The sequence below is a fragment of the Neophocaena asiaeorientalis genome, unplaced genomic scaffold (genome assembly GCF_003031525.2).
Source record: "Neophocaena asiaeorientalis asiaeorientalis breed wild unplaced genomic scaffold, Neophocaena_asiaeorientalis_V1.1 scaffold606, whole genome shotgun sequence".
Lineage (NCBI taxonomy): Eukaryota > Metazoa > Chordata > Mammalia > Artiodactyla > Phocoenidae > Neophocaena > Neophocaena asiaeorientalis.
In genome coordinates this window covers 8,329,703-8,344,554 of record NW_020173687.1, presented here as the reverse complement: position 1 = coordinate 8,344,554, position 14,852 = coordinate 8,329,703, and the positions used below count along the sequence as shown (strand labels likewise).

Sequence of the window (14,852 nt, the reverse complement as noted above, 5' to 3'; positions counted from 1 at the left end):
AGACGCAGGCGACACAAACAATGGAACCAGAAATGTCCCTTCAAATGTGAGCTGATGCTCGGCACACGTTATTCGGGGAGAGAGCGAAAGACCCCACTTCACCTCTTTTTAATGCGACGCACATCACCTACACCTCATTTTTCACAATTATCCAAACAGACCAGCCCTCCTTAAGATCTATTTCCCAGTGTATGCTTATAAAATCGCACCATTATCTCTGATCTAATCCCAGTGATAGGAGCCCTCTGGCTTTAGTTAACTTCTGATTTTCTCTCCAGCTCCTGCCTGCCACCGCATTCGCAGATCTAACAACAAAAAACCCTTCTAATTTGCTATATTTAACATTCATTGGAATCATCTTTTGAGAGTTAGCCTTCATTAGCAGAGGAGGATGCCGTTATGATCTTATTTTCGCAAGTATTTATTTTACTGTGGAACTATTATAGAGAAACGATTTGGAAACTGTATGTAAATCCCTGGAGCTGAAACGGAGCCAACACAGACTTAAAAGAATTCAGTGTTCAGAGCAGGAAAACCTGAAAAACTGCAGTGAGGAGTTAGCAGGAAAAGAAAATGAAAAAGTTAGGCAAACCTGCCAGCTCTGCAAACTACAAGGGACATTTGAGAAGGAAATGAAGAAGGGCAGCTCTTTTAACAGGACAGAATGCACTAAATGAAGTAGGGATCACCAGCGACTCCAGAGAACACTAAACTTCTCTCTTTCCTGTTAAGTTTATTCATCCCATTCAAGTCATCTCACAATTTTAAACGCCCTACAAAACATCATAATAATACATGATAAAAATAAGTAGCAGAAATTACCTTGCAGAAGTGGAGGCAGGGTCTGGAACCAGGAGGCTTTCTCTCCCTGAGTTGGCCGGTCCACCTGACTCGGAACAATACTGGAAGAGATGTGATTGCTGGTTTTTATAAGCAAACCAAAAAAGGGAGGGGCCAAGAATAAGGCTCAGTATAAATAGAGGTTTAGATGCAATCCCAGCTTGACTAACCAATCATGGCTGTGTCTGTCCCATTGGCAAGTTTGGTGAGTACCCTGCCCCACTTTACAAACACAAGTTCTATGCATCTTCTCCAATATCCTGGATGGTTTTCCAAGGCTGACTCCACTCAAACTGTCACTGTAAACTTTCTTTAAAAAGTACACGGGTCACAAATAAAACAAACTAGAGAATATTAACAAAAAAGAAACACTCAGATATAGAGAACAAACTAGTGGTTACCAGTAGGCAAAGGGAAGAGGGGGAGGGGCAAGATAGAGGGAGGGGATTAAGAGATACAAACTACTATGTATAAAATAAATAAGCTACAAGGATATGTTGTAAACACAGGGAATAGAGCCAGTATTTTATAGTAACTGTAAATGGACCTTTAAATTTTTTGAATCACTGTTGTACACCTGAAACTTATATAACACTGTACATCAACTATACCTCAATTAAAATATATATATTTATATATATAAAGTACTAGGGATGCAATATGCAACATGATTAGTATAATCAACACCACTGTATGTTATATATGAAAGCTGAGAGTAAATCCTGAGTACTCATCACAAGGAGAAAAAGTTGTTCTTTTTTTGTGTGTGTCTATATGAGATGATGGATGTTCGCTAAACTTATTATGGTCATCATTTCGTGATTGTGAAAAGTCAATCGTTATGCTGTACGCCCTAACCTTACGCAATGGCATATGTTGAATATATCGCAATAAAACTAGAAGAAAAATAAATTACATGGGTCATGTAACTTTTGGAGCACCTCTTTAAAGCTTTTGTACTCATCTAATATTCCAAATGGGGAGCTGTGGGGTGAGCGGGAGGTGACAGAAGAGAAAAGTAACTAACATCTATTGAAATGCAATTTTCCTCATCATCTCAATAAATGGAACCATCTTCCAGCCACCCACGTAAGCCAAAACCTGGAAGTCAAACTATGATATTTCATCTCCAGCCCCACCTCCCGTATCTCTCTCTCTCTCTCTCTCTCACACACACACACACACACACCTTTAATCCATCAGCAGGGCCTATAATTTCTATCTTAATATATCTCAAATCTCTAACACAAGGCTACTGCACAGGACCATGATCTCTCACTCCTCCAAATATACCAAGGTGTCTCCAAGCTTCTTCCTTTCTAGGTTTGCCTTAGTTATGTTCTTCACCGATAGCCCAAGAGATCTTTTACAGTGTAAATCAGATCGTGTCACCACCCTGCTTAATGGCTTCCTATTGCCTCAGGAAAAAGAACAAACTCCAGAGCCTGCCTGCCAACCCTGTAGATCTGGCCCCTGCCTAAGTCTCCAGCCTCAAGTCTTGGCAAGCCCTCTGCTTAGAGCTCTAAGCTCCAGCCACAAGGCCTTCTCTCTGACCCAGAGGCTCCAGCCCTGCGTTTCCCTTTGCCTAGTTCTACCTCTCCAGTCTTTCAGGAAATCAGCTTCTATTCCCCCTGAGAGGTTTAAACTCTGGGCTCTCTGCGGGGAGGCCCTCTGACAAGGTGTTGGAAGGTCTTCTCTCCAATAATCCAATCTTGGGCTCAAACGTTCCTGCTCCAACCTCTTGACAGCTGCATTAATCCTAGAATACTATTTAATCTTCATGGGTTTCAATTCCTGATCCATAAAATGTGTGATAAAGAAGAAAAAGAAGATGGGGGCTTCCCTGGTGGAGCAGTGGTTGAAAATCTGCCTGCCGATGCAGAGGACACGGGTTCGAGCCTTGGTCTGGGAAGATCCCACATGCCGCGGAGCAACTAGGCCCGTGAGCAACAACTACTGAGCCTGCGCGTCTGGAGCCTGTGCTCTGCAACAAGACAGGCCACGACAGTGAGAGGCCCGCGCACCACGATGAAAAGTGGCCCCCGCTTGCCGCAACTAGAGAAAGCCTGCGCACAGAAACGAAGACCCAACACAGCCAAAAATAAATTTAAAAGAAGAAGAAGATGGAGGAGGCGGATAAGGGTGAGGTAATTTTTTTTTTTTTAATTTTTTAAATTATAGTTGATTTAGGGACTTCCCTGGTGGTCCAGTGGTTATGACTCAGCACTTTCACTAAGGTGGCCTGGGTTCAATCCCTGGTCAGGGAACTATGATCCTGCAAGCCTCTTGGTGTGGCCCGCCCCCAAAAAAGTATAGTTGATTTACAGTATTATAATATATTAGTTTCAGGTATATGACATAGTGATTCAAAATTTTTGTAGATTATACTCTATTTAAGGTTATTATAGGGACTTCCCTGGTGGTCCAGTGGTTAAGACTCTGTGCTTCCAATGCAGTGGGCACGGGTTCCACCCCTGGTCAGGGAACTAAGATCCCATGCCGTGTGGCGTGGCCAAAAAATTTTTTTTAATTTTTAAATTAAAAAAAAAATTTATTATATTGTTGGCTATATTCCCTGTGCTATATAATATCAATATATTCTAGTAGAAGAAAGTAGATCTTAAAAGTTCTCATCGCAAGGAAAAAAAATATTTGTAACTATGTGAAATGATTCATGTTAACTAAATGTATTGTGGTCACCATTTCAAAATGTATACATACACCAAATTACTCCATTGTATACCTTAAACTTATACAGTGCTATATGTAAATCATATCTCAATAAAACTGGAAGAACTATATAATAATATAATTATATTATTTATATAAATAGTATTTCTGTTTTCATAAGACTCTTGGGAAAATTGAGGCACACTGTAAAGCTTGTAAGCCCAGAGTTTTGCAGGCCTGGCACTGTTCTAGGCACTGGAGCTAGAGCTTACAGTAAGCAAAGCAAACGCAGTTCTTTCCGTTTTGGAGCTTACCTTCTAGAGGGAGGCAGACAACACACAGGCTCAGCGGAGAGGGGAAGGTGCCTGCTGTTTTTTGGACTGGGGCTCCCTGAGGAGCAGAGACCTCCAGGAAGTCCGGTGGCAAAGCATACTAAGGCAGGAAGCAGAAGGTGAGAAGGCTAAGGGCAGAAGACAGGCTGACCTGGGGAAAGCACTGCAAGGAGGCCAGTGCATCGGGGCCCAGCGGGTGAGGACAGGGGAGCAAGGAAATAATAAGGCAGGACCTTGTAAAGACAGAGGGAAGGACTGGGTTTTTTTGTTTGTTTTTTTTGGCCTGATCACAAGGCATGTGGTATCTCAGTTCCCAGACCAGGGATAGAATCCATGCCCCCTGCAGTGGAAGCACAGAGTCTTAACCACTGGACCGCCAGGGAAGTCCCAAGGACTGGTTTTTGACCCTGGTAGCAGTAGGATATCAAAAATGGTCAGGGACTTCCCTGGTGGCACAGTGGTTAAGAATCTGCCTGCCAATGCAGGGCACCCGGGTTCGAGCCCTGGTCCAGGAGAATCCCACATGCCATGGAGCAACTAAGCCCGTGTGTCACAACTACTGAGCCTGCAGTCTAGAGACACAACTACTGAGCCCGCGTGCCACACTAAAGCCCACGCGACTAGAGCCCATGCTCCGCAACAAAGAGAAGCCACTGCAATGAGAAGCCCGCGCACCACAGCGAAGAGTAGCCCCCGCTCGCCGCAACTAGAGAAAGCTCGTGTGCACGGCAACAAAGACCCAACACAGCCAAAAATAAATTAATTAATTAATTAATTTTAAAAAAGATGGCCAATTCTCTGCTCTCATTCTATTTGCTGTATCTGCAGCCCTCGATAGAGTCAACCCTGTCCTCTTCCTTGAAACACGTTTCCCCTGATTTGGGACGCCGCGCTTTGCTGATTTCCACCAGTCCTCACTGGCTGCTCCTTCATCCCCTCTGCTGGTTCTTTTCCCCAGACTTCCAGGCTCTGAAGTGCCCCAGGGCCCAGTGCTGGAGCCTAGTCTTTTTCCTACTCATTCCTTAAGTATTTCATCCAGTCCAATGGCTCAAAATACCATCTATAAGGCTCCTAAATTTATATATTTCCCACCCAGACCTCTCCCCTTAAATCCCAAAATATATTTCCAGCTGTCTACTCCAGCTCCATTTAGATGTCCAGAAATTATTTCTAGATTTCAACCTCAGACCTTCTCCCACAGTCCTCCACCACTAATGAATACATAAGATCATAGAATTGCATGAGACTCTCCAGGAAGGGAATGTAGATGGAGAAGAAAGCGTGGGTAGAGAGCTGGGTCAGCCACCGACATTGGATCATGCATCCCTGCCAGGTACCCCCTGAGCTCAAACCAATGCAATTATACTCATCACACATTATAGTAATTATTTCTGCCTGTCCTCCTCCCACTAGAGTCTAAACTCCATAGAAGTACATGATACTGTGATTTGTTCTCTGCTGTATCTCCAAGTCTTAGTATGATGCCTATCTATAGCAGGGATCAATAAATGTGTTCAACACAAATGAATATAGAAATAATACTAATGCACAGAACTCAGCCGCAGTGAGATCCAGCCAAAAGGGACCTGAAGTTTGGGTGTTCAGGCCAGTCACTGGGGTCTTGGCTCAGTTTTCTCATCTGTAAAATGGGGCTTCTAACCTCTGTTCGACCTGCCTCATTGGACAGTGGGGTTGCCCCCGTCATACCAAGGGGAAGCTCTGTGCTGTCTAACAGCAAAGGGTTGTTTTTACCATGACTCTTGTCTTGACTGCTGAGTGTCAACTCGGCAGGGGGCTCCACTTGTGTCTGGACTCATCTTTGGGTACACCTGGAACTCAGATCCCCTGATGACCTTTACATCAGACCTGAAACCCAAGAGCTCCCGCACTTTGCTAAAAGCGCATTCAGAGTCTTTGAACTCACTTTTCTCTCCCTTTTGGATGAGATAACTGGTGTAGTGAAATGGTTTATATAGTTGGTTGATTAGGAATTTTATTTTCGTTCATTTTTTGGTCTGAATCAGACTGTTAACTCCATCAGGAGTGGGGACTTGTCCAAACTCACACCCAGCAGAGCCTCCTGCATTTCTCTGCCTTGGGATGGGTTGGGTGGACTAAACCACTGACAGTTCAAAAAACTTCTATGCCAGAAACAGGGCCAGCTTGCCTAGAGGCTTAGCTGATAAGCTCTAACGTTGACTGAGTTCATGTGTGCTTTTCATTTGGTAACTCATTTAATCCACCTAACGACCCTGCGAGGCAGGGCCTATATTTTTCCATTTTTATAGACAAAGAACGTGAGCACAAAGAGATTAAGTAGCTGGCAATAAGCAGCAGAGCCAGGAGTCTAAATCCAGCACTTGCCTCTAGGGCCTCTGTCCTTACCTACAGATACACGACCTTCCTCATACCCAGGTCCCCTGCCTAGGTCTCCACCTCAGCTCCTCTCCCACCCTTTCCCCCTCCCTCACTGTCTTTCATCACAATGGCCTCCTTTCCTGTGCAGACACCGGCCAAGCCTCACCCCAACACCTCATGGTGTATCCCCAGGACCTTGAACCATGTCTGGCACATAATAGCTGCTCATTAAAATACCGGATGCAAAATGAGGGCGAATGCTGTGCGCCAGGTGCCTGCCATCTACTATCACATTACATTCTCCTAGTAATGGGCCCAGCATTTTTCCCACATACCAGGGATACAGCTATGAGGAAAGTGGACTCTGAGCTTGCAGAGCTGCCAATCCAGGAGAGATGCAGACGATCACATCTCTGTCACACTGAGCTCTTCACAATCTGCACTGATCTTTTCAAAAGTCAAATCTGATCACATCAGGGCCCTGCCCCAAACTCCCAACGTGTCTTAAAATAAAGACAAAATTTCTGGCAGGATCTGGTGGGCCCTGTGAAGACTTTGGACTTTATTCCAAAAGCGCTGGGATGCCAACGGGAACAAAAATAGTAGTAAAACCGAAAGAACTATTGAATTTCAAGTGTTTCTTCCTTGAGAGATTTTCTCCTGAAGGATCTCATCCTGGTTAAACAAAGAAGCCATAGCAAACATGAAGAAGTTACAGTCCTCTTGCTTCAAGCCCCCATTTTCCTTCTGCCAAGGGTAGGATCACAGAATCACAGCAGTCACTGATCGCCGTGCCTGGCACCAGCTGTAATCTGATCAATCATCACCCCTTGAGTTATTACTGCCTTTCCTTAAAAAAGAGGAAACTGAGGCTTAGAAGAGTTAAGTAGGCTGACTGAGGTCACACAGCTAACAGTTTGATTCCCTATCTTACAGACTAAAGCCAATGGGCCATTTGAACCCAATGTCAAACCTCAACTCTGTCACCTCTAAAAATCAACACTGGGGCTTCCCTGGTGGCGCAGGGGTTAAGAATCTGCCTGCCAATGCAGGGGACACGGGTTCGAGCTCTGGTCCGGGAAGATCCCACATGCCGCGGAGCAACTAAGCCCGCGAGCCACAACTACTGAGCCTGCGCACCTAGAGCCCGTGCTCTGCAACTAAAGAAGCCACCACAGTGAGAAGCCCGCGCACCGCCACAAAGAGTAGACCCTGCCCACCGCCACTAGAGAAAGCCCCCGCGCAGCAACGAAGACTCAATGCAGCCAAAAATAAATTAAATAAATAAATAAAAATCAGCACTGATACGCATTGCCTGACACCCTATTTCCTGAATATTCACCAGTCAGCCGTGTGTGGCTCCAGGGCAAAGTTGAAACCTCCTCACCCAATGTGCCTCCCCTCCCCCGCATTCTGGACCAGCCATATTTTACTCCATTGCCCCGGGGCTAGTCCCCTCCCATTTCAGTCACTCCCTGGCGTTCCTGGTGTCCCTGTGAACTCGGCCTGTCTTCCCCAACAGTCTGCAAATCTCCTTTGAAGGTAGGGGAGAAAGGTCATGCAAAGTATATCCCAACAGCAATTAGCAGAGTGCTTTTCACAGAGTTGGGAAGCAATATAGGTTTGTAAGATGAAAATATCCTAGACTAGGTCTCAAACATCCATGCCTTCCTTCACATTGCCTGTCAGAGCTCAGCAGCTAGCAAATCTTACAGATGCTATCCTCTCAAAATCTCTCAATGCACCCTTTCCTTCTTATTTCCACAGGCCTTGTTTCTTGTTTCATTCTGATCTGTGTAGTAATCTCTTAACCGGTCCTCCTGTACCTGTCTTCTTCCTAACCCAGAATACTTTTTCCCGAACCCCACAAATAACCATCCTGCCACTGTCCCGTGCAAAAATCTCTAATTTTACCAAAAGAAGCCATACCTCCCTCTCTTAGGATGCAAAACTACGGCCACAGCCAAGCTTTCTGCCAGATTCATTCCATAAATATTTATTTGGGAGCACTCCTCTGTCCCAGGCACTTGGCTAGATAGTAACTAAAGAATGAGATACAAAACAAATTGGATTCCTACCTTCATGGAGCTTACATTTTAATAGGAGAAATAGACATTTAACAAATTAAAACATAAATAAACAGAAAAGCATATAATTACAGTACCTACCCTGGAGAAATAATCACTCGGGTACTTAAAGAAGCATACACAAGGATGTTCATTGCAGCATTTTAAAACAGTGAAAAATTAGAAACAACCTATGTGTTCACAAAAAGGAAAATGGCCACATAAACTACAGTATATCCGAACTGAAGAATATAGACAGCAGTTGGAAAGAATGAAGTTGTGTGGCTAGATCACCAAGACATTGTGGAGTAAGAAAACAAGGCTGCAAAAACATATGCCATTTTGGTTTAAAAAGACACACACAGGGGCTTCCCTGGTGGCGCAGTGGTTGAGAGTCTGCCTGCTGATGCAGGGGAAACGGGTTCGTGCCCCGGTCCGGGAAGATCCCACATGCTGCGGAGCGGCTGGGCCCGTGAGCCATGGCCGCTGAGCCTGCACGTCTGCAGCCTGTGCTCCGCAACGGGAGAGGCCATAACAGTGAGAGGCCCGCGTACGGCAAAAAAAAAAAAAAAAAAGACACGCACAATAATATACTTTCCAAAGTAAATACATGTATATGTATATAATATTTATGTGTGTATTATATAAATATATTTACATATACATATATACGTATACATGTACACCTATATTTACTTTAATATGCAATGCATGTTTATGTATACATATATGTATGTGTACATATGTGTATATGTATGTGTATATTAATGTAAATATATTTCCAAAGGAAATACATGTATATAATATTTATGTGTGTATATTATATATAAATATATTTACATATACATATACATGTACACCTATATTTACATTAATATACACATACATGTTTATGTATACACATACGTATGTATACATATGTATATATGTATGCGTATATTAATGTAAATATATATGTACACACACATCATACGAAACATATATATGCTGATCATTTCTCAATATATACAAATACTGAATCATTATGCTGTACCACCTGAAACTAATATAATGTTATATGTCAGTTATATCTCAATAAATAAATAAGAAATATATATATGGAAATACACAAATAAAAGCTGGTTAATTCTCAAGTGTGGGCAAGGATCCAGGACAGTTTGGTGATAGCTAAATATTTTAATTTCTTTACATGTAAAGCATACTCATATGCCTACTAAAAAGAAATTCCAAACTGTGTTGAATACACTGGGAAATTAAAAAAAAAACGGAGAATAAAATGTTTAGTATCTCCATCTACTGCATTCTGATAAACATTTGATAAACCATTCTCTGCTTACCTGTCTCCTTGCTCTGCGACGGCTTCCTGTCCCACTGTCACTCTGAATCTCTCCAAATACATGTGCCATGTATGTGCAAAAGCCAATCTGTAGCCATCCTGCCCACTCCCCAAGGACCACTCCAAATGCCACCGCCCTCTCTTTGTTCAGTCACTGTCTGTTCACCCCTGCTTTGTGACATCTGCTGGATTATGCTTAGCCCACCTGAATGAATCACACGCTCCTTGAAGGGAAGGCCAGTTTCCTCCGTGTCACAGTTGCCGGCACACAGGAAGTGTCTCAATATTTAGCTGTTCTATTTAATTAAATAAATATGCTCCCTGAATTCTTTCATTCACTCATGCATTTACTCTCTTACTCAACAACATTTACTAAGCACCTACTGTGTACCAGGCACTGTTCTAGGTGCTGGGAATGCCGCAGGAAAGCAAACCGATCAAAACGCCTATCCTCACAAAGTGAACATTTAATACTCTAGTGTGTTAAGTAAGTACTATGGAGAAAAATAAGGGGAGCGAAGGGGTCAGGAAATGGAACGGGTAGGTGTGGGAGGCGGGGGGATATTAAATAGGCTAGTCCAGGCCTTCCCTGGCAGACCAGTGGTTAAGACCGCGCTTCCTCTGCAGGGGGTGAGGGCTCGATACCTGGTCAGGGAAGTTCCGCATGCCAAGAAGTGGCCAAAAGAAAAAAAAAAAGTCTACTGCAGGTTGACTTCATAGGTGGAGATGTCTGAGTAAAGATCTGAATAGGGCTGCAGTGGGAGCCATGTGGGGTTCTGGGAAAAGAGGCTAAAAGGTTGGCCTGCAAAGACCTTGAAGTGTGTATCCAGTGACTCAAGGAACTACCAGGCAGCTAGCATGGTGGCCGAGTGGCTGGAGTGAAGTAAGAAGAGACAACTCAGAAAATGAGAATGAAGGGGATGCATATAAATTGCCTGGGGCCTTTGGGACTTTGTAAAGATAGGATTTTATCTGAATGAGCCTGAGGGCCACTGAGTGGTTTGAGCAGAGGAATGATGACCTGGCTGGGGTATTAAGAGGCTTATTAAACAGATGATAAAATTAAGAGCACTTCCAAAGTAGTAAAGCAGGTAGTCTCCTTTGCTGAAATCACTCAGATATTTAAGTGTGTTCATATTTTCAGGCTACGTTTACAATGACAACAACAATAACGAGGACAATAGCAATAGAAGAGATAAGAAGGATAAGAAGAAGGGAGAAATAAAATAATTTATTGAGCCCCTGCTGTGTGCCAGAGTCTTGACTCCACATCTACTGTATCCAATCAAGCTGTTACTTAGTTCTCCTGATAACCTATCTATATTTATGTAAATATATAGAAATGTAAATGTATATACAAATTAACTATATTTAAATTCATTTGCCAGATGAGGAAACTATAGCCATCAGAGATCAACTTGCTTTCTGACTTACTAACTTCTCTGACTTCCTTGAGGTGCTACAACAAAAATAAAGTGGGGCTTCCCTGGTGGTGCAGTGGTTGAGAGTCCGCCTGCAGATGCAGGGGACACGGGTTCGTGCCCCGGTCCGGGAAGATCCCACATGCCGCGGAGCGGCTGGGCCCGTGAGCCATGGCCGCTGAGCCTGCGCATCCAGAGCCTGTGCTCCGCAACACGAGAGGCCACAACAGCGAGAGGCCTGCGTACGGCAAAAAATAAAAAATAAAAAAAAACAAAAGTGCAATTCTCGCCCCATCTAATTCCAAACCCCATGCTGCCACACGCCATTCTTTTTCACCCTAAGTTGTTTACCTTGGCCTTAGGAGACTAGAGGGTAATAATAGGGATCCTTGATTAAGTACTTATTATAGGCCAAGCACATTGTATGCACCATTACTGGATACCCAGGCAGAGTCAGTACCCTCTTCGCCCAGATTAGAAACCTGCAACTCCAAGCAGTCATATGGATAGTGGTTAAAGGGCTGAGCTCATAAAACTGGGTTCAAACCAAGACTCTGGACTACCCAGCCGTGCCACCTTTGCCACCTCACTTAAGCTCTCTTTGCCTCTGTTCTCCCCATTTTACCGATGGAGGTAAGAATACTCACTGACAAGTGTATTTAAGAGGAATAAATAAATCCTCACCTGTAAAATGTTTTGCAGAGAATTTGGCACATGGTAAACATTTAATTAAGATACACTATTATTATGAAGATTATTGACCAGGGTCACAGAAGCTCACCCACTGCAGGACCCTGCCAGGGTACTTATTCATGGGTTGGAGAAGAGAAGTGTGTTTATAGAGGTGAGGGATTTGTCCTCTCCAGAACTGAGTCACTTTCAATCATCTGAGCGCCCACCCAATGTAGACTAAGTACGTGGAATTCCCTGGAAAAAAAGATACATACCTCAATCTGGGTGATCCTCCAGGAAGTTCGGAGACAACCCACCTTTCAGTGTTCCTTGGGCATCTTCTCCAAACTGAAGGTCAAGCAAGGCCTGAGCGACCCCTGAAGGAGGAGGTCAGAGGTGAGCGGCAGCAGGAAAGGATGTGGAACAGAAGAATCTCCTGACTTTAGGTGTGCCCTCTCAAGCCACGCCCTCCAATAGGATATTGGGATTTGGGAGAAGTGCTGGAGAGGAGATTACGGTCTGAACCATACACTTGACAGGCACAGAGTGACCAAAAAAATCCCTGGGTCGAGACTAAAGATCAGACAGTTGCCCTAAATTTCTGGAGCATAGTTAATCCCAAACCAGCTACTTCACCACTTCACTTGCAGCAGCTCCCAACACTAACACAGCAAGTTTTCCCAGAAACCGGAACTGAATAAAGTACAGTCTCCAGAGGCTTCCTGGATCCAAATCCTGACTCCACTGCTCAGCTGCTGGGGGACCTCAGCCCGATGATTTAGCCTCTCTACCTCACCTGTAAAATGGGAATAATAGTCCCCAATGCATCAGGCGCCTTTAAGGGTTAAATGGGCTGATGGTGATGAGACCTTAAAAACCTTAAAACTGACTCAGTAAATGTCAGCCAAAACGACATTAGCCATCCGTCTCCCTGTCCTAAATCAGCCCTTCTACTTAACTAATCTCCTTGGCCTCTTTGACAACTTTTTTTCAAACGTCGTTAGCACATTTTGTTGACATATTTTTACAAATACCAAGCCTGCATGTCCTCTTAAAAATATTTTAAGAGATTATGTTTTGTTCCCACTTGCTTTGAGGAACAGCTTCAGCGCCGTTGAGTGGGATGAAAACAGTATAAAAGTAAATCAGGATAATAGGACCATCTTTCCTGAACTTTAAAAAAAAGGAAAAGAAAAAGAAAAGAAAAAGCAAAGAATTAAAGATTCAGATCCTGGGCTTTTAAAGACCATCTTGCTAAGTATTTTCTTACCAAGTTCCTTCTTTTTTTTTTTCCTCACCCATAAACACAACAGTAATGAGATAGTTTTTCTTTCTCTCTACTTTCAAAAAAAAAAAAAAACCAAACACTCTGTCACATAAATTTCTCCAAACAGATACAATTGAATTTGCTATAATGATTTGTCACTATGTCCTTTAAAGAAGTCTATGAACAGAAATAAACAGTTTCTGAAGCAGTTGTATCTGAAGTCAAAGAATTAGAACAACAACGTGTCCCCAAGGAAACAAAATAGAATTTGGACTCCAAGCTAAAATGGCTCTGCCTTAATCCTCTGTTACCCGGTACCATGGGGCTGCGTTTACAGGAAACGCCTGCCACCAGAAGTTTTCTGCTAGTTTTCAACCCGCTTTCAATCGTATTTTTGCATCATCAACTCAGCCATATGGAAACAAATAAAACACTCAGCTTAAAAAAAAAAAAATCGTAGAGGGAAGAGATTGCTGACCTGTTCATTTCTACCTTCTCCAGGATGGGTAGAGAGGCAAGAAGAAATGCAGGCTCCCCTCCCCCTCCACGACTGGGCTTCCCGGCTGGGTGGAAACTATCTCATTACCACATTTTCAACAAGCAGACCGGTTTCCTTGTTTAATCAAAGTTAGTTTGTGGTTGTTTGGCAGTCTGCGCTTGCCAGGTTTTTATGGCTATAGAAAATGTGTATTTATTTATTTTGAGATGGCTATGACCATATGACACATGAGCTAGCCTTAGCCAATGATTTATAAGAGCTCTGAAAAGCACTGTCTTTAAACATTTTAATAGAGGTTCTCTCATCCTTTGTAAGTGGAAGTGTAAATTGGTACAGTCCTTTTGTAAACAACTCAGTGAGACAAGTCAAGGGCCTTACAAATGTTCATACATTTAGGTGCAGCAATAACACTCCTGAAATCAATCCCAAGGAAATAACTCTAATCAAGGAAAAGGTGTTATGAACAAAGACATTCACGGCAACCAGACTTAATATAAGGGGAAGAAAAACACACACACACCCTCTCTCTCCACATACATGTGGAAACACACAGAGGAATAGCTAATCATCCAAATTATGCCCCACTTTTGCACGTAGCCATTTTGAAATTAGAAAGTTTTAGAAAAATAATGCCATTGGGAAATAGTTAAAATAGCAAATGGAAAAAAATCAAGATGCAAAATCATATTTTTAATAAACTATGTCTTTTCATTAGTAAGCAAAAAGAGAGCATATAAGAATATGTAAAACTGTTGAAATTGGTTTTCTTATCGCGGAAATTTTAGTACGGACTGCGCATCATGTGATACCGAGGGCTTATTCATTCATTTGCTGTGATAATGGCATTTTGAGTTACTAGAAAAAAATTGACATATTTTTAAGAGATATATATTGTAGAGTATAGGAGATGAATGGCCTGGTATGTTGGAGTTTATAATATTTAGCAAACTTTAAAAAGGAGAGAATTGAAGCAGATGTGTTTTACATCTTGAAACTGCAGAACTGAGGCTGGGCATGGGGGCTTCACTATTCTCTCTATTCTTATGTTCATTTCAAAATTTCGATTGAAATTTTTTAAATGGTTGTTTTTTGATCATGGGATATGCATGACCTTTTTCTACCTCCTATTTTTCTTGAAATATTCTCTTATATGCCTGTATTACCTTTGAAATAAAACAAATTAACATTTATTTTACCAAAAAGAAATTTAAGAGTTGACAGTCCCATGAGATGTCTTTATTGCTGTGTAATAGTAATGAATCCTCAGAATGCTCTGATAAGCCTAGGTACCTTAAAATGCGAGCTCATGAATGGTCCAAATCCTCTCTGTGGGTTGCACCACTGTCTGAGACTATGCTGTAAATATGATCAGCTGATAACAAGGCCAGCTG

General features: G+C 42.7%; 1 protein-coding gene across 1 annotated transcript in view; it reads right to left on the bottom strand.

The window, feature by feature from the left end:
- The window catches only part of ZNF217 (zinc finger protein 217), a 38,666-nt gene extending 26,594 nt beyond the window's left edge, over positions 1-12,072 (bottom strand). Inside the window, exons 1-2 of the mRNA XM_024750186.1 lie at positions 11,971-12,072; positions 823-902 (exon numbers count right to left, since the gene is read on the bottom strand). The gene's annotated coding sequence lies outside the window, so the exon portion shown is untranslated. The remainder of the gene's footprint in view (positions 1-822; positions 903-11,970) is intronic.
- Between the last annotated feature and the right edge of the window lie 2,780 nt (positions 12,073-14,852).